This window comes from Macaca nemestrina, chromosome X, assembly GCF_043159975.1.
Source record: "Macaca nemestrina isolate mMacNem1 chromosome X, mMacNem.hap1, whole genome shotgun sequence".
NCBI classification, from domain to species: domain Eukaryota; kingdom Metazoa; phylum Chordata; class Mammalia; order Primates; family Cercopithecidae; genus Macaca; species Macaca nemestrina.
Window position 1 is genome coordinate 119,172,117 of NC_092145.1, and position 19,677 is coordinate 119,191,793.

The 19,677-nt window shown below is 45.8% G+C and overlaps 1 protein-coding gene across 4 annotated transcripts in view; it reads right to left on the reverse strand.

Annotated features, from left to right (window-relative positions):
• Positions 1–1,686: 1,686 nt before the first annotated feature.
• The window catches only part of LOC105463148 (DEAD-box helicase 3 X-linked), a 36,136-nt gene continuing 18,145 nt past the window's right edge, over positions 1,687–19,677 (reverse strand). For all 4 annotated transcript variants that reach the window (XR_976188.2, XR_011618322.1, XR_976182.2 and 1 more), the window contains 3 exons: positions 12,161–12,328; positions 9,964–10,010; positions 1,687–1,885 (listed from right to left, as the gene is read on the reverse strand). The gene's annotated coding sequence lies outside the window, so the exon portion shown is untranslated. The remainder of the gene's footprint in view (positions 1,886–9,963; positions 10,011–12,160; positions 12,329–19,677) is intronic.

Below are 19,677 nucleotides of genomic sequence, written 5' to 3' on the forward strand. Positions count from 1 at the left end.
GAGCCCTCAGGACAGCTGGACCAATTCTGAGGCTGCTGCAGCAGTTAAGGTGAGGGCATCGATGGGGGCCTCGATCAGGGTGGCGGCAGGCAGTTTAGGAGAAGCAGGCATCTGAGGGGAGCTTGGACAATGGAGCCCATTGGAGTTAGCATTTTGGGGTGTTGATGAGGGTACAGGGGCCATGCAGGAAGTCAAGGGAGCCTGGGCTCAGCTTTTTTGAGCTGCGTAATCCTTTTCTTACTAACATCATCCTTTTCCTTTTGTGTCCTTTTAGTCTATGCAGGGGGCTGGAACCAACATACCTTTTACCTTCTTTTCAAATCATTTACATTAGGAGAAGACAAATGTGTTTCAGGAACCACAAACCATGGGGTTTAAGCAGATAGCAATTATGCACCATTAGCAGTGTGGAGAAGAACTGATCCAGGTCGGGCCAGGTGGCTCAGGCCTGTAATCCCAACACTTTGGAAGGCAAAGGTGGGAGGATCCCTTGAGCCCAGAAGTTTGAGACCAGCCTGGTCAACATAGTGAGACCCTGCCTCCACAAAAAATACAAAAATTAGCCAGGCATGGTGGTGGGCGCTTGTAGTCCCAGCTACTGAGGAGGCTGAGGGGAAAGGATTGCTTGAACCCAGGAGGTAAAGGTTGCAGTGAGCCAAGATCATGCCAGTGCACTCCAGCTTGGGTGACAGAGCGAGACACTGTCTCAAAAAAAAAAAAAAAAAAAAAGGCCGGGCATGGTGGCTCACACCTGTAACCCCAGCACTTTGGGAGGCCGAAGCAGGTGGATCACCTGAGGTCAGGAGTTCGAGACCAGCCTGACCAACATACAGTGAAACCCTGTCTCTACTAAAAAATACAAAAATTAGCTGGGCATGTTGGCACACACCTGTAGTCACAGCTACTTGGGAAGGTGAGACAGGAGAATCGCTTGAACCCCAGAGGCGGAGGTTGTAGTGAGCCAAGATCGAGCCACTGCACTGCAGCCTGGGTGATAGAACAAGACTCTGTCTCTCAAAAAAAAAAAAAAAAAGGCCGGGCGCGGTGGCTCAAGCCTGTAATCCCAGCACTTTGGGAGGCCGAGACGGGCGGATCACGAGGTCGGGAGATCGAGACCATCCTGGCTAACACGGTGAAACCCCATCTCTACAAAAAAAATACAAAAAACTAGCTGGGCGAGGTGGTGGGCGCCTGTAGTCCCAGCTACTCGGGAGGCTGAGGCAGGAGAATGGCGTGAACCCGGGAGGCGGAGCTTGCAGTGAGCTGAGATCCGGCCACTGCACTCCAGCCTGGGCGACAGAGCGAGACTCCGTCTCAAAAAAAAAAAAAAAAAAAAAGAATCAATTCATAACACAATGCCAAGCTCACAAGTGTTCGCACAACATGCTTGAGAATTTATCCAAAGAGAATATTTTTTTAAAGACTTACCAATTACCCAACTCCAACAACTGTCAACCATGATCAATCCTGCTTCATCTATACCCTGACCCACTTCCCCTCTATTTGGAAGCAAATCTCAGACATCATTCCATTTCATTGGTAACTCCTGGGCTCAAGCGATCCACCTGCCTCGGCCTCCCAAAGTGCTGGGATTACAGGCATGAGCCACTGCACCTGGCCCCAATTTTTAATTTAGAAAAAAATTTAAACCTGCCCCAAAGTTGCAAGAATAGACAGCCCAGGGGATGAAGCCAAAGTGCGTAGGGGTTTATTTTTCTCATGTAATAAGAGAGCCAGAAGAAAACAGCTCAGGCTGGGCACTGGTGTCACCGTGTCATCTGCATGTAGATTCACTGAAGTCTCCATTCCACCAATCTCAGCGTGCGGTTCTCATCTTTGTGGTCACAGACTGGTTCACACACTTTTGGGCATCACACTCCAAGTTCTAGGAGAGAAAAAAGAACAGAGCCAAAAGCCTCTTTTTGTGGGACTTTGTTTGGGAAGGGGCACCTGCCCCATGGACTCCCACCTACTCCCATTATTACATTGACCGGAACTGGGAGGCAAGTCTCTCCTGGGGTGCGAGGCTGAGGAGCCAAGTATTCTTAGAGAGGCACATTGCCATCCCGAACCAAATTGGGGTTCTGTTAGGAAGGAAGGAGTGGAAGGGAATATCTGTTACAGAAGGGTGAGAGAATGAAGGCGGAGGGGCAGCTGTTTCTGGGGTCTAGGCTGAAGCAAGCACGGAAGAGCAGCTGACACGAGCAGTGCTCAGAAACAATGAGGCAGCCTTAGGTCACTGACTAATAGAAAGAGGTGGTGAAATGAAGAGCAGTCAGGGTGGCTCTAAGCTTCCTCCCATGGGAGAGTAGTGGAAGGATTGGGGCAGGGTTTGGGTTTTTTGTTTGTTTTGTTTTGAGACAGAGTTTCTCTCCTGTTGCCCAGGCTGGAGTGCAATGGTGCGATCTCGGCTTACTGCAACCTTTGCCTCCCGGGTTCAAGTGATTCTCCTGCCTCAGCCTTCCAAGTAGCTGGGATTACAGGCATGTGCCACCACGCCTGGCTAATTTTGTATTTTTAGTAGAGACGGGGTTTCTCCATGTTGGTCAGGCTGGTCTCAAACTCCTGACCTCAAGTGATCTGCCCGCCTTGGCCTCAAAGTGTTGGGATTACAGGCTTGAGCCACCGCACCAGGCCAGGGTTATATTTTTTGTGACAGTCAACTATTATATGTCCATAGGAACCATGAAATCATCAACTCTTCTATTTTTTGTGAGATGGAGTCTCTCTCTGTCACCCGGGCTAGAGTGCAGTGGTGCAATCTCGGCTCACTGCAACCTCCACCTCCTGGGTTCAAGTGATTCTCCTGCCTTGGCCTCCCATGTAGCTGGGACTACAGGCGCCTGCCACCATGCCTGGCTAATTTTTGTATTTTTAGTAGAGACAAGGTTTCACCATGCTGGCCAGGCTGGTCTCAAACTCCTGACCTCAAGTGATCCACCCGCCTCGGCCTCCCAAAGTGCTAGGATTACAAGTGTGAGCCACTGCACTCGGTCATCAAGTGACTCTTTGAATAGATCACTTCTTTTTTTTTTTTTTTTTTTTTTTTTAAGACGGAGTGCAGGCCGGGCGCGGTGGCTCAAGCCTGTAATCCCAGCACTTTGGGAGGCCGAGGCGGGTGGATCACGAGGTCAGGAGATCGAGACTATCCTGGCTAACATGGTGAAACCCCGTCTCTACTAAAAATACAAAAAACTAGCCGGGCGTGGTGGCGGGCGCCTGTAGTCTCAGCTACTTGGGAGGCTGAGGTGGGAGAATGGCGTGAACCCGGGAGGCGGAGCTTGCAATGAGCCAAAATCACGCCACTGCACTCCAGCCTGGGAGACACAGCGAGACTCCGTCTCAAAAAAAAAAAAAAAAAAAAAAGACGGAGTGCAGTGGCGTGATCTCGGCTCACTGAGAACTCCACCTCCAGGGTTCACGCCATTATCCTGCCTCAGCCTCCTGAGTAGCCAGGACTACAGGTCACCCGCCACCGTGCCCGGCTAATTTTTTTTGTATTTTCAGTAGAGACGGCGTTTCACCATGTTAGCCAGGATGGTCTCGATCTCCTGACCTCGTGATCCACCCGCCTCGGCTTCCCAAAGTGCTGGGATCACAGGCGTGAGCCACCACACCCGGCCTGAATAGATCACTTCTTAATTGTATACGGCAAGTATGGTTCTTCTTACTTCATAGCAAAGAAAGCAATGCCCAGACATAAAGGCATTAACTGAAGGTCCCAGTCAGTGAGGTGGTAATCTCTTGCACATGAATAGAGAGCATTTTACTTTTAGAAAGTAAAAGTGCTTTCATGTTAGATCCTTTCAAGGCAGGAAGACAGCAGAGGAGGCTGTCTGATGAGCTCATAATATGGGAGCCAGGAATAACATGTCTACCTGGAGTGCGCTACATGTAGTGACCACGAGCCAGTGGAAGCACAGGCTGTCCTTGACCTGTCCCTCATCAGCTGGGAGTGAGGTGGCCAAAGAAGAATCATGAGCCTCAGCAGCTCCTGCCCCATCTCCCATAGGGAAGAGACTAGCCCAGAGCCCTGTCAGGGGACGGATGTCTTTTCTGTAGCGCTTCCTTGGAACTCTATAATTAGAGTAGTTAGCTAGAGATGTCAGGGAGAGTCTCTCTGGAGAAGTGACGCTTGAGTTGAGTCCTGAATGAGGAGGAGACAGCCATGTGAAGAAAGGAGGTTCCAGCAGAAAGGATGAACTTGGCGTGGTTAAGGATTGAAAGGTGGCTGGTATGATAGGAGCACAGTGGATGAGGGAAGGTTGGCAGGAGTCTTGTATAGTAAGTCATGATGGAGGCAGGGAGACCAGGTAAGCAGGCTGTTCCAGTAGCTCAGATGAGGAAAGAAGTTAACTTGGCTCGGCCGGGCGTGTTGGCTCACACCTGTAATCCCAGCACTTTGGGGGACCAAGGCGGGCCGATCACCTGAGGTCAGGAGTTTGAGACCAGTATGGCCAACATGGCAAAACCCCATCTCTACTAACAATGCAAAAATTAGCTGGGCGTGGTGGCACGCGCCTGTAATCCCAGCTACTCAGGAGGCTGAGGCAGGAGAATTGCTTAAATCCAGGAGGCGGAGGTTGCAGTGAGCCGAGATTGCGCCATTGCACTCCAGTCTGGGCAACAAGAGCAAAACTCTGTCTCAAAAAAAAAAAAAAAAAAAGAAGAAGTTAACTTGGCTCAGGATTTTAGCAGTGGTGATGATGCAGTGGGCAGGTGTGGAGATAGAACCTAGGAGATTCAATGACAAGTGGTATGATAAAGAAAAAAGGAATGACTTATGTCAGCTTTGACCTGAGTGACTAGGTGAAAGAAGATGACATTTAATGAGATGTGGGGGGACCCTGGAGAAGGCAGGGAAAGGGAGGGAGGAAGTACAAGTATCTCTTGCTATCCATCATCCATTCCATGCTTTTGTTCAGATGCTGAGGAATATTGCATTATTTGAACATTAGATAATCTATGAAAATACTTAAGTAGGCCGGGCATGGTGGCTCATGCCTGTAATCCCAGCATGTTGGGAGGCCGAGGTGGGCAGATCACCTGAGGTCAGGAGTTCAACACCAGCCTGGCCAACATGGTGAAACCCCATCTCTACTAAAAATAAAAAATTAGCTGGGTGTGGTGGCACACACCTGTAGTCCCAGCTACTCGGGAGGCTTAGGCAGGAGAATCACTTGAACCTGGAAGGCGGAGGTTGCAGTGAGCCGAGATCGCGCCACTGCACTCCAGCCTGGGCGACAGAGTAAGACTCTGTCTGAAAAAAAAGAAAAAAGAAAAAGAAAATACTTAAGTATATTAATAAATCTAGAAAGGAAAAAAATAAAACTATCTCCATAAAGACTGAAAGACATGTGACAAATTAAATTCCTATTATTTGTTTGCTTGCTTTTGCTTTGTTTTGTCTTGTTTTGAGACAGAGTCTCACTCTGTCACCCAGGCTGGAGTGCAGTGTCTGGATCTTGGCTCATAGCAGCCTCCACCTCCCGGGTTCAAGAGATCCTCCCACCTCAGCCTCCCAAGTAGCTGGGATTACAAGTGTGCACCACCACACCCGGCTAATTTTTATATTTTTAGTAGAGATAGGGTTTCACCATGTTAGCCAGGATTGCCTCAAACTCCTGACCTCAAGTGTTCTGCCCACCTTGGCCTTGAAAAGTGTTGGAATTACAGGCATGAGCTACTGGCCTAAATTCCATTTTTTTTTTTTTTTTTTTTTTTTTGCAATGGAATTTTGCTCTTGTTGCCCAGGCTAGAGTGCAATGGTGTGATCTTGGCTCACTGCTATCTCCGCCTCCCGGGTTCAAGCGATTCTCCTGGCTCAGACTCCCAAATAGCTGGGATTACAGGCATGCGCCACCATGCCTAGCTAATTTTGTATTTTTAGTAGAGACCAGGTTTCTCCATGTTGATGAGGCTGGTCTCGACCTCCCGACCTCAGGTGATCTGCCTCCCTCAGCTTCCCAAAGTGCTGGGATTACAGTCATGAGCCACCAAGCCCAGCCCAATTCCTATTCTTAATAAAAACTAAAAACATGAAGAGATACTCATAAGATTTTTTTTTTTGAGATGGAGTCTCTCTCTGTTGTCCTGGCTGGAGTGCAGTGACACGATTTTAGCTCACTGCAGCCTCCACCTCCTGGGTTCAAGAGATCTTCCCACCTCAGCCTCCCGAGTAACTGGGATTACAGGCGCAAGCCGCCATACCTGGCTAATTTTTGTAATTTTAGTAGAGACAGGGTTTCACCATGTTGGCTAGGCCTTGAACTCCTGACCTCAAGTGATCTGCCCACCTTGGCCTCCCAAAGTGCTGGGATTACAGGCATGAGCTACCTTGCCTGGCCTCCTCTTAACATTTTTAACATTATTCCAGCATCATGCCTAAATGGGGAAACACCAGAAGAATTCACCATTATTATTTAACATTGTACTGGTGATACTAACCAAAACAATCAGGTGAGAGAAAATAAAGTAGCAGTCTAAGAATTGAAGAGGAGTAAGTAAAACTATCATTATTTGCAGGTGATATAATTGTGAACCTGGAAAAGCCAAGAGAAGTAACTGAGAAACTACTATAAACAATATGAAAATTATTTATCTATTTATTTATTTATTTTTGAGACGGTGTCTCGCTCTGTTGCCCAGGCTGGAGTGTAGTGGCACGATCTTGGCTCACTGCAACCTCTGCCTCTGGGTTCAAGCAATTCTTCTGCCTCAGCCTCCTGAGTAGCTGGGACTACAGGTGTGCACCACCACGCCTGGCTAATTTTTGTATTTATTTTATTTTATTTTTTAGTAGAGATGGGGTTTCTTTTTTTCTTTTTTTTTTTTTTTTTTTGAGGCGGAGTTTCACTCTTGTTGCCCAGGCTGGAGTGCAATGGCACGATCTCGGCTCACCACAACCTCCGCCTCCCAGGCTCAAGCAATTCTCCTGCCTCAGCCTCCCCAGTAGCTGGGATTATAGGCATGCGCCACCACGCCCAGCTAATTTTGTATTTTTAGTAGAGACGAGGTTTCTCCATGTTGGTCAGGCTGGTCTCGAACTCCTGACCTCAGGTGATCCACCCGCCTCGGCCTCCCAAAGTGCTGGGATTACAGGCGTGAGCCACTGCGCCCAGCCAGAGATGGGGTTTCGCCATATTGGCCAGGCTGGTCTCGATCTCCTGACCTCGTGATCCACCTGCCTCAGCCTCCCAAAGTGCTGGGATTACAGGCATGAGCTACTACACCCGGCCTAATATGAAAATTCTTACAGTAAGGTAGCAAAAAATAAAATACACCAGAAATCAATTATTTTCATATATACAATTACCAGTTAGAAAATACAATGGAATATACTTCATTTATAATCACAATGAATAAGATAAAATACCTAGGAAAGGCCAGGCGCAGTAGCTCACGCCTGTAATCCCAGCACTTTGGGAGGCCGATGCGAGTGGATCACCTGAGGTCAGGAGTTCAAGACCAGCCTGACCAACATGGTGAAACCCCATCTCTACTAAAAATATAAAAGACCTAGCTGGGCATGGTGATGTGTGCCTGTAGTCCCAGCTACTCGGGAGGCTGAGACAGGAGAATCGCTTGAACCTGGGAGGTGGAGGTCGCAGTGAGCCAAGATCATGCCACTGTACTCCAGCCTGACAACAGAGCGAGACTCTGTCTCAAAAATAAAAATAAAAAATAAAATACCTAGGAATAAACTCCACATGAAATATGCATCTGGCCGGGTGTGATGGCTCATGCCTATAATCCCAACACTTTGGGAGCCTGAGGTGGGTGGATCACGAGGTCAGGAGTTCAAGACCAGCCTGGCTAACATGGTGAAATCCCATCTCTACTAAAAATACAAAATCAGCCGGGCATGGTGGCTCATGCCTGTAATCCCCACTACTCAGGAGGCTGAGGCAGGAGAATCTCTTGAACCTGGAAGGCGGAGGTTGCAGTGAGCCGAGATCTCACCACTGCACTCCAGCCTGGGCAACAGGGCAAGGCTCTGTTTCCAAAAAAAAAAAATTAAAAAAAATAAGAAAAGAAAAGAGACATTAAATCATTAAAAGAGATGATATCCAAAGCCACAAAGATGGGTGAAGGCACTTAGGGAGAGACTAGAGTCAGAGAGGCTGGTCAGTAACTGAACCCCGAGGGTCTCTAATATTTGTTTGTGATATATTGTCTAATATTTGGGTTGTGAGGAGGAAGAGGGCCAGGCATGAGAGGCCAAAGAGGAGGAGAACCAAGAAGTGTGCACGCATGGAAACCTAGGGACTAAAGCGTGTCCATGAGGATGTGCTAAGTGTACAGTGCTGCTGAAAGACCTAGTATAACGACAAAGAATAGGTGACTATGACTTTTTTTTATTTTATTTTTTTGAGACAGAATCTCACTCTGTTGCCAGGCTGGAGTGCAGTGGCACGATCTCAGCTCACCGCAACTCCACCTCCCGGGTTCAAGTGATTCTCCTGCCTCAGCCTCCCGAGTAGCTGGGATTATAGGTGCCAGCCACCAAGCCCAGTTAATTTTTTGTATTTTTAATAGAGACAGGGTTTCACCATGTTGGCCAGGATATTCTTGATCTCCTGACCTCGTGACCCACCCACGTTGGCCTCCCAAAGTGCTGGGATTACAGGCATGAGCCACCATGCCCAGCCGACTGTGACTTTAATAGGAGCCACTTCATTGGGATGACAAAAGCTGATTACAGTAGAATAAAAATAAGGCAAGGAAGTAGACACAGTGGATTTGAGGTCTTGCAGGAAGCAGGGGGCAGTACAAAAAAAAAAAACAGAGCAGCAAGCTGCAGAGGGACATGAGATCAAGAGGGCTTGATGGATGATATTGGGCCGAGCACCGTGGCTCATGCCTGTAATTCCAACAGTTTGGGAGGCTGAGGTGGGAGGATTGTTTGAGCCCAGGAGGTCAAGGCTACAGTGAGCCGTGATGGTGCTACCACACTCCAGCCTGGGTGACAGAGTGAGACTCTGTGCCTCAACTGTGCCCCCAACCAAAAAAAAGATGGGTGATATTAAGGGAGTGAGCCAGGAGAGTGGGAAATAGAGATGATGCGTGAATAGATGACAGACAAGCACAAGCGCTAGTTTCCTGAGAAACAAATAGAAGATTTGGCCTTAAACAGAGGCACTAGGCTGGGTGTGGTGGCTCATGCCTGTAATCTTAGCACTTTGGGAGGCCAAGGCAGGTAGATCGCTTGAGGCCAGGAGTGCAAGACCAGTCTGGCCAACATGGTGAAACCCCCGTCTCTACTAAAAATACAAAAATTAGCTGAGTGTGGTGGCGCATGCTTGTAATCCCAGCTACTTGGGAGGCTGCAGCAGGAGAATCACTTGAACTTGGGAGACAAAGGTTGCAGTGAGCTGAGATCATGCCACTGCAGGAACACTCCATACCTCCTCCACTAGGAAGAAACAGAAAGCTTCTTTTTTTTTTTTTTTTTTTGAGACAGTTTTACTCTGCCGCCCAGGCTGGAATACAATGGCATGGTCTCAGCTCACCGCAACCTCTGCCTTCCGGGTTCAAGCGATTCTCCTGCCTCAGCCTCCCAAGTAGCTGGGATTACAGGCATGCACCACCATGCCCAGCTAATTTTTGTATTTTCAGTAAAGACGGGGGTTTCACCATATTGGCCAGGCTGGTCTTGAACTCCGGACCTCAGGTGATCTGCCCACCTCGGCCTCCCAAAGTGTTGGGATTACAAGTGTGAGCCACCATACCCAGCTGAAAATTGAAAGCTTCTAAGGGAAGAAAAGGCACACATATGGCTGGAGTGACACTACTTCCTCTCTTGGGGTTTTAAACAGAGCTATTTCCAAAATACATACTTGTCTTCTAGTACTTAACACATCTTGCAACACCTTTATTTTGACTGCTTAATCATTAAGACATAGTAAGTCTATAGCTGTGTCCACTCTATTGACACTACTATTCATTAGTTATTTTATCTACCTTAGTAGAGAATACAGTCATAGGAACCATCCAGTCTTGATGCGCTTCTGTAAGGAAGATAAAACAATTGTTTCTAAAACAATTCCGAAAGATAAAACCCCACCTCCCTGTAGAATGAGATAAAACCTAAGAGTTGTATCCCAACTCCTCCGAAGCAGGAAATGAATAGGATGACCTGGGTTACTCTGCTGCCAAACTTTAGGTAAGACTCACCCTCCTCCCATTCTTCTTTTTATTATCACCATTAAATCTAAATTCTCCTGTCTCAAAATATTCCTTCTTGCTTGGTAAAAAACCAAAACAGTACACTTTTTCTTTCTTTCTTTTTTTTTTTTTTTTTTTTTGAGATAGAGTCTCAATTAGCCAGGCATGGTGGTGTGTGTCTGTAATCCCAGCTACTCAGGAGGCTGAGGCGGGAGAATCACTTGAACCCAGGAGGCAGAGGGTGCAGTGAGCCCAAATTGCGCCACTGCACTCCAGCCTGGGCAACAGAGTGAGACTCCGCCTCAAAAGAAAAAACAAAAAAGAGAGAGATGGAGACTCGCTGTGTCGCCCAGGTGCTCTGTCTTGATGGCATGATCTTGGCTCACTTTTTTTTTTTTTTTTTCTGAGACGGAGTCTTACTCTGTCGCCCAGGCTGAAGTGCAGTGGCACCATCTTGGCTCACTGCAACCTCTGCCTCCTGGGTTCAAGCAATTCTCCTGCCTCAGCTTCCCAAATAGCTGGAATTACAGGTGTGCACCACCAGGCCCGACTAATTTTTGTATTTTTGGTAGAGGTTTCTATCATGTTGGCCAGGCTGGTCTCAAGCTCCTGACCTCAGGTAATATGCCCACCTCCCAAAGTGCTGGGATTGCAGGCATGAGCCACCATGCTCGGCCTGGAGGTAACTTTCAGATGTCCATGCAAGAAAATGAAAAGCTTGGATAAAAGAAAATAAGTAAAAAAGATTCAACCATGGGTGTTGCTAATAAATGCAGTAAGACTTCATTCTTGTGGTGGGCAAAAGTGAAATCACATAGTTTTCCTAGTGTTGCTTCTAAGAAAACATGTTTCTTAGACGCAAAGCATATTTGTGACACTGATACCTGGGATAAATTTATACCACGGGTTCTGTTAACACTGTAGATTTCTTCAAAATTCCTGTATAGGCTGGGCACAGTTGCTCACGCCTGTAATCCTAGCACTTTGGAAGGCTGAGGTGGGTGTATTACTTGAGGTCAGTTCGAGACCATCCTGGCCAACATGGTGAAACCCCGTCTCTACAAAAATTAGCCAGGAGTGGTGTCGGGCACCTGTAATCCCAGCTACTTAGGAGGCTGAGGAAGGAGAATTGCTTGAACCTGGGAGGCGGAGGTTGCAGTGAGCCAAGATGGCGCCACTGTACTCCAGCCTAGGCGACAAGAGGGAAACTCCATCTCAAAAAAAAAAAAAAAAAAAAAAAAAAAATCCCTGTGCAATAAAGAGGACTGCAAATTGAGCATGGCAGCTGCTTCTGTGCTCCATATGAAAGGGAAGGCTCTGCCCAAGTGTGTTCCAATTAAAGAACTTCTACAGGAAGTCACAGCAGCAGCATTCAAGGACAAGGTTCCCTGATGAAAACTGACATGGAAATTTTAAGCGTTATTAAAATCCTGGGACATTAAGGTAATTAAGTTGAATGCATGCTGAGAATTAATATTCAAGTAACTCCAAAGTACTCTCAAAATGATGAGTTTTAAGAAGATGAAACCGGCCGGGCGCGGTGGCTCAAGCCTGTAATCCCAGCACTTTGGGAGGCCGAGGCGGGCGGATCACAAGGTCAGGAGATCGAGACCACAGTGAAACCCCGTCTCTACTAAAAAAAAAAATACAAAAAATTAGCCGGGCGCGGTGGCGGGCGCCTGTAGTCCCAGCTTCTCAGGAGGCTGAGGCAGGAGAATGGCGGGAACCCGGGAGGCGGACCTTGCAGTGAGCCGAGATCGCGCCACTGCACTCCAGCCTGGGCAACAGCGTGAGACTCCGTCTCAAAAAAAAAAAAAAAAAAAAAAAGATGAAACTGAAAAGGTAGAAAATTCCTTCCAAGTTTGGGATTAGCTGAATACTGCATTTTCTGCCCAGGCAGTTATTAACTTACTTAATTGACTACTAGAAAGCGTCTCTCTCTGTCCCAGATAGGAAACCTTCCAAAAGGTGCTTACAGACTAAGAATGCTTACAGACTCATGCCTGCATGAGTTATGGTTGTCGTCAGCAGGAGGGTCGGTCGTTCTCAAATACCTAAGGCTGCCATGACTACACACTGGACTCCTGAATATTCCTGCATGCACTTTCGTCACAAAATGTGGCTTTTCATAGAGGCACTTGCTCCACAGAGGAGCACGATCCTAGGATGAACAAATAGGAGAATCTCATGTTAGGAAGCACTAGGTAATCTTTACTGTTGGTTGGCTATTCTAAGTTCACAACATAAAAATAAGTTTAGGCTGGACGCAGTGGCTCATGCCCGTAATCCCAGCACTTTGGGCGGCTGAGGTTGTAGGATAGCCTGAGCTCAGGCATTGGAGACCAGCCTGGGCAACATAGCGAGACCTTGTCTCTGCTAAAAATAAAAATACAAAAATTAGCCAGGCGTGGTGTGTGCCTGTAGTCCCAGCTATGCAGGAGGCTAATGTAGGAGGATTGCTTGAGCCCAGTGACAGAGCAAGACTGGACCTTGTCTCAAAACTATAAAAATAAATAAAAAACAAAAAGTTTTGAACCCAACATAGTAAAGATGTCGATTCTCCTCAAAACTGATCTATAGGTTTAGCAGCATTACCATCAGAATCCCAGCAAGTTTTTTTGTAGAAAAAAAGCTTATTCTAAAATTTATGTGGAAAGGCAAAGGAACTAGAAGAGCTAAATTACTTTTGCAAAACTATAATAAAGTGAGAGGAATCACTCCTACCCAATTTTAAGACTTACTATATAGATAAAAATAATTGCGGCCAGACGCAGTGACTCATGCTTATAATCCCAGCACTTTGGGAGGCCGAGGTGGATGGATCACCTGAGGTCAGGGGTTCAAGACCAGCCTGGCCCACATGGCAAAACACTGTCTCTACTAAAAATACAAAAATTATCTGGGTGTGGTGGTGCACACCTGTAATCCAAGCTACTTGGGAGGCTGAGGCAGGGGAATCGCTTGAACCCAGGAGGTACAGGTTGCAGTGAGCCAAGATTGTGCCACTACAGAAATACTGGCCAGGCGAGGTGGCTCATTACATGCCTGTAATCCCAGCACTTTGGGAGGCCAAGGCAGGTGGATTACCTGAGGTCAGGAGTTTGAGACCAACCTGGTCAACATGGTGAAACCCCATCTCTACTAAAAATACAAAAATTAGCCATTAGCTGGGCGTGCTGGTGGGCACCTATAATCCCAGATACTTGGGAGGCTGAGGCACGAGAATGGCTTGAACCTGGGAGGCAGAGGTTGCAGTGAGCCAAGATCACACCACTGCACTTCAGCCTGGGTGACAGAATGAGACATTGTCTCAAAACAAACAAACAAACAAACAAAAAACTGACAAACTGGACTACATCAAACTTTTAAATGTTTGAGAGCAATTAAAAGACCTTGTTAAGATGAAAAGACAAGTTAGATTGAGAGAAAATATTTGCAAATTGACAAAGACTTGTACTTAGAATAAAGAACTCTCAAAACTCAACAGTAAAAAACTATCAATTTAAAAATGAGCAAAAGACATAGATATATATTTTACCAAAGAGAATACAAGGATGGCAAATAAGCATATGAAAAGATGTTCAACATCACCAGCCATTAGAGAAATGCAAATTAAGACAATGAGATATTACTTTATACCAATTAGAACGGCCAAAATTTAAAAATAATGACAGGCGGCCGGGCGCGGTGGCTCAAGCCTGTAATCCCAGCACTTTGGGAGGCCAAGACGGGCGGATCACGAGGTCAGGAGATCGAGACCATCCTGGCTGACACGGTGAAACCCCGTCTCTACTTTAAAAAATACAAAAAACTAGCCGGGTGAGGTGGCGGCGCCTGTAGTCCCAGCTACTCGGGAGGCTGAGGCAGGAGAATGGCGTGAACCCGGGAGGCGGAGCTTGCAGTGAGCTGAGATCCGGCCACTGCACTCCAGCCTGGGCGGCAGAGCGAGACTCCGTCTCAAAAAAAAAAAAAAAAATAATAATAATAATAATGACAGGCCTGGTATGGTGGCTCATACCTGTAATCCCAGCACTTTGAGAGTGCTGGGTGAGATGGGAGGATCACTTGAGCCCAGAAATTCAAGACTGGCCTGGGCAACATAGTGAGACCACATCTCTTAAAAAAAAAAAAAAAAAAAAATTAGCGGGGCATGTTGGTACACACCTGTGGTCCCAATTACTCAGGAGGCTGGGGTGGGAGGATGGCTTGAGCTTGGGATATCAAGGCTGCAGTGAGCCATGATAGGGCCACTGCACTCCAGCCTGGGCAACAGAGTGGGACCCTGTCTCAAAAAAAAATAATAATAATAATAATACAATACTAAATGCTGGTGAGCATGCAGAGAAATTGGATCTGCCCTGCATTGCTGGTAGGAATGTAAAATGGTACAGCCACTCTGAAAAATGGTTCGGCAGCATTTTAAACTAACACGTACTTAACAGAGGACCCAGCAATTGTACTCTTGGGCATTTATGCCAGATAAATGAAAACTTATGTCTACACGAAAACCTGTATATAGGTTCATATGTAGCTGAATGTTCATAGCAGCTTTATTTGTAAGTCACAAACTGGAAACAAGTCAAATATCCTTCAATGGCTGAAGGGATAAACTACGGAATATCTATACTATTCAGCAATAAAAAAGAACAAACTGGCCGGGCACGGTGGCTCACACCTATAATCCCAGCACTTTGGGAGGCCGAGGCGGACGGATCACCCGAGGTCAGGAGTTCGAGATCAGCCTGGCCAACATGGTGAAACCCTGCCTCTACTAAAAATACAAAAATTAGCTGGGTGTGGTGTCGTGCACCTGTAATCCCAGCTACTTGGGGAGAATTGCTTGAACCCTGGAGGTAGAGGTTGCAGCGAGCCGATATCGCGCCACTGCACTCCAGCCTGGGCAACAGAGTGAGACTCCATCTCAAAAAAAAATTTTTTTTTGATCAGAGTCAAAATAACCTAGTCTCAAAAGGTCACGTACTGCATTTATGTAACAATTTTTAAGTTACATTTTAGAGATGTTAAACAGACAAAGTTTTCAGGGGTTAGGGACAGGTTAGGGAAGCAGGAAGGGGGCTGATAGGATTTAAAAAGAGGTAGCAGGCTGGGCACTGTGGACGCATGTAATCCCAGCATTTTGGGAGGCCGAGGCAGGAGGATCACTTGAGGAGTTCAGTTCAAGACCAGCCTGGGCAACATAGTGGGATCCCATCTCTACAAATAATTTAAAAATTAGGCAGGGGTGGTGGCACATGCCTGTAGTCCCAGCTACTCAGGAGGCTGAGGTGGGAGGATTACTTGAGCCCGGAGGTCGAGGCTGCTGTGAGCCATGGTCACACCAGCCTGGGCAACCCTGTCTCAAAAAAAAAAAAAAAAGAAGTAGCACAAGGGAGATCATTGTCATGATGGAACCTTTCTGTGGAGGTTACACAAATCTACACATATGATAAAACTGCACAGAACTACATACACGAGTGCATACAAATGAGTAAAACTGGTGAAATTGGAACAGTGTCTGTGAATTGTACCAATGGCAATTTCCTGGTTTCATACTACAGTATGCCAGATGTTACCATTGGGGGAAACTGGGTGAAGGGTACAGTGGAACCTCTCTGTGCTGTTTTTGCAACTTCCTGTGAATCTATACCGTTTTATTAGAAAATAATTTTAATTGGCCGGGCGCGGTGGCTCAAGCCTGTAATCCCAGCAGTTTGGGAGGCCGAGACGGGCGGGTCACGAGGTCAGGAGATCAAGACCATCCTGGCTAACATGGTGAAACCCCGTCTCTACTAAAAAATACAAAAATCTACCCGGGCGAGGTGGCGGGCGCCTGTAGTCCCAGCTACTTGGGAGGCTGAGGCAGGAGAATGGCGTAAACCTGGGAGGCGGAGCTTGCAGTGAGCTGAGATCTGGCCACTGCACTCCAGCCTGCGCAACAGAGCAAGACTCCGTCTCAAAAAAAAAAAATAATAATAATTTTAATTGTATAAAATTTTCTCAGGAAAAGATAAAGCAGCAGAAAATCTTTATAATTTCAACCAGAAGCAAAAATTATTAATATTTTAGCAGGTTTCCTTCTGGTCTTCTATGTATTTTCAAAATACTTAAGATCATTCTACACACTGAGATGTAACCTACTTTTTTCTCTACCCACCAGAGCAAGTATGTTCTCCGTCACTAGTAATTGTAAATGGCAGCTTTATATATACATATATGTGTGTGTGTTTGTGTGTGTGTGTGTGTGTGTGTATAGAGACTTTTCTTTTTTTGAGATGGAACCTCACTCTGTTGCCCACACTGGAGTACAGTGGCACAAACTTGGCTCACTGCAACCTCCACATCCCAAGTTCAAGTGATTCTCCTGCCTCAGCCTCCCAAATAGCTGAGACTATAAGCGCTTGCCACCATGCCCAGCTAATTTTTTTTTGTATTTTTAGTAGAGACGGAGTTTCACCATGTTGGCCAGGCTGGTCTTGAACTCCTGACCTCAGGCAATCCACCCACCTCCCAAAGTGCTGGGGTCACAGGTGTGAGCCACCATGCCCAGCCAGCAGCTTAATATTCTGAATACAATATATAATATTTTAAAACATTAATTTAGCTCCAATTCTAGTTAAAAGGAACATGGTGAGCAAAAACTAAGGCAGAGGCAGAAGCACAGGATTTGTATAGACAGTAGCATGACATTCAGCTACAGGATAAGATCTGGGAAGCAAGTTAAAGCTGCAATGGTAGATTAGAACCACACCATAGGGGCCACGTAATAGAATGCCATTAATTTGTTTGCAGTGTTTTAATTTGGAATATAGAGATGCTTCCACCATGAAGAACCAGAAACATGATCACGGCAATGCTAAGTTTGAAACAGATGACAAAAAGAAGGGGAGAGAACAGTGGACTCCACACCTAAGCCTGCTGTATCAGAATTGCCTGGGGAGCTTTAGGAATAAAAACACAGGCAAAAACCAAAACTAAAACCACAGATTCCTGAGAAAACCCCAGAGGTGGAGGATCCTGTTAGGAGAGTTGCCCTAGAATCATTTCCCAGGTACTTTATGTTGCAACACCAAGTTGGAGAAACACAAAAGGAAAATGGCTAGGTTCCAAGAGAGGAAAGACTAATCTATATTAATCACTACATCTCCCAGTGCCAATACTCAGACACCAAATCAGGTTTTGATTGCACCCTAAGTCAACCCTCGCCTTGCACTAAAAGATCCCATCAGGTGATTGAGGTCTGGAGGAGAGGTTCAGGGACCATTCTGCACACCACTAATGTTGACTGTTAGGTAAATGAGATGGGCTGTTGTGAATAGAATGAGTGGAAAAGGAAGTGAATGGAGGATTTCCAGCGAAAGATAGGAGGCGCTTTACTTCTCTCAAAAAATGAAACATCTTCGATGTAACAAGGAAGACAGTAAATACCCAATAAACCATGATTTATCTGCTTCACACAGTAAAGGACAAAAACCAGAAATACAGCCACAGAATGCCTTAGAATATAGATGTGTCACGTACTGATAGCCTGCCTAATGATCCTTTGAAGAGGGGGAAGGCAATTGGAGATGTGGCTGGTCCCCTAGAGAGGAGATATTACCAGTGCCTCATTTTATGTATATATTTAGTTTGTCCATTTGCCAGTTGACGGACATTTTTGTTTCCACTTTTTGGTTACCATGAATAATGCTACAAAACATTCACATACTTAGCGTTTTCATTTTTCCTGGGTAGAATCCTCCTACGAGTGGAATTGCTGACTTTATCTCGTTTTGAGACACCTATTTCCTGCTCTTAAATCGTATTGGTCCGTTTTGTTTTCTCCCATAATAAACATCTTTCCAAGTCACAAAATACCCTTTCATAATATAACTAAACAGTGCTTTGTCAAGAAAGTCCTGTCTCAGAATTATCTTAAAGAAAACCCAGTCAGGTGTATGCAGAGAAAACTCAGAGGAAAAAGAAATCAATGAAGAATGAGAAAATTAGGCTGGACGCGGTGGCTCACGCCTGTAATCCCAGCACTTTGGGAGGCCAAGGTGGGCAGATCACGAGGTCAGATCGAGACCATCCTGGCTAAATCGATGAAACCCTGTCTCTACTAAAAATACAAAAAATTAGCCAGGTGTGGTGGCGGGCCCCTGTAGTCCCAGCTACTCGGGAGGCTGAGGCAGAAGAATGGCGGGAACCTGGGAGGCGGAGCTTGCAGTGAGCCAAGATCATGCCACTGCACTCCAGCCTGGGCAACAGAGCGAGACTCCATCTCAAAAAAAAAAAAAAAAAAAATTAAAGAGTAGTCATTATAGAAGGGACAGCCACATTAGAAACAATGACACTAAACATGCTGAAAAATAGATCATAAGCTGAAATGACACGAAGCAACAAAGCAGGTTTAAATATACCCATAATTGTATTAAAAATAGAATGGAACAGAAGAAAGCAAAACCCAAAGATAGTCTTATAACTTTCAATGCCCTGTACCTACAGTAAGTAGATACCTCTGTATTCTGGGAGTAGTGAAGCCCTATCAACAATGTATTAAGTCACTGAACTCCAAAGAGCAAGCCTGTGGCCATTCAAGCAGGTCACTTAGAGCATAGGAGCAAGGGAAACATTTTAAGCATGAAGGTTAGACATAGCTCCTATAAAGCCATTTTTAAAATATTGAAATTCAGCCAAGAATCCAGGAAACACAAACAGTGCACAGGAGTGACAACTGCATTTAAGTGTAATTAAACCAGATTAATGTAGTATATAAACGTACTGAATTTGTCACCATAATCCTAACCATGCTAGACTAGAAATAATCTCAAATTCTGGCAGTTCCCCCAAGCTGATTGTCATGTTCACTCCTCATCATTCACATGAAGGGGAACTTGAACTCTTCTTTAGCATCCAACTTCACTCCACGAGTCATTTTCAGCCATTGACTATTCAATCTAGCCATCCTAAACCTTTCCATGTTTGACTAAATTGAGACCGAAGTATGATCATCTTTTCTATCTTCAAAATACACACGGCCATGTTTCAAAATTCTGCTCCAAAAACTTAGGCTTGAGTTCATGACTGGACAAAGGTTAACTATCCAGAACCGTATTTCCTTACAGTGCAAAAAATTCTTAAATCATACTGCAAACCTTCAACTACAGTGAAACAAAAGCTGAATACACATATTCCTTAGAGGTTGAAACATACCAAACTGCTCGTACGACAATCTAATCAAACACCTATGCACTTGAGGTAGCAGCCTGTTGCAGCAGTGTGTATGGTAAGCATAGATGTCTATTACCTGTTTTTTTTCTTTTCTTTTTAGAGGTAAGGTCTTGCTATATGTTGCCCAGGCTGGACTTTAACTCCTGGGCTCAAGCAATCCTCCTGCCCCTCAGGTTCCGAGTAAGCTAGCACTCACCATAGGACCATGCAATCATCACACCTGGCCCAAATACATTCTTGATTCCTTCCCTAAGTACATACTTACCATTACTTGGACTACTGACACACTTGACTTTTATC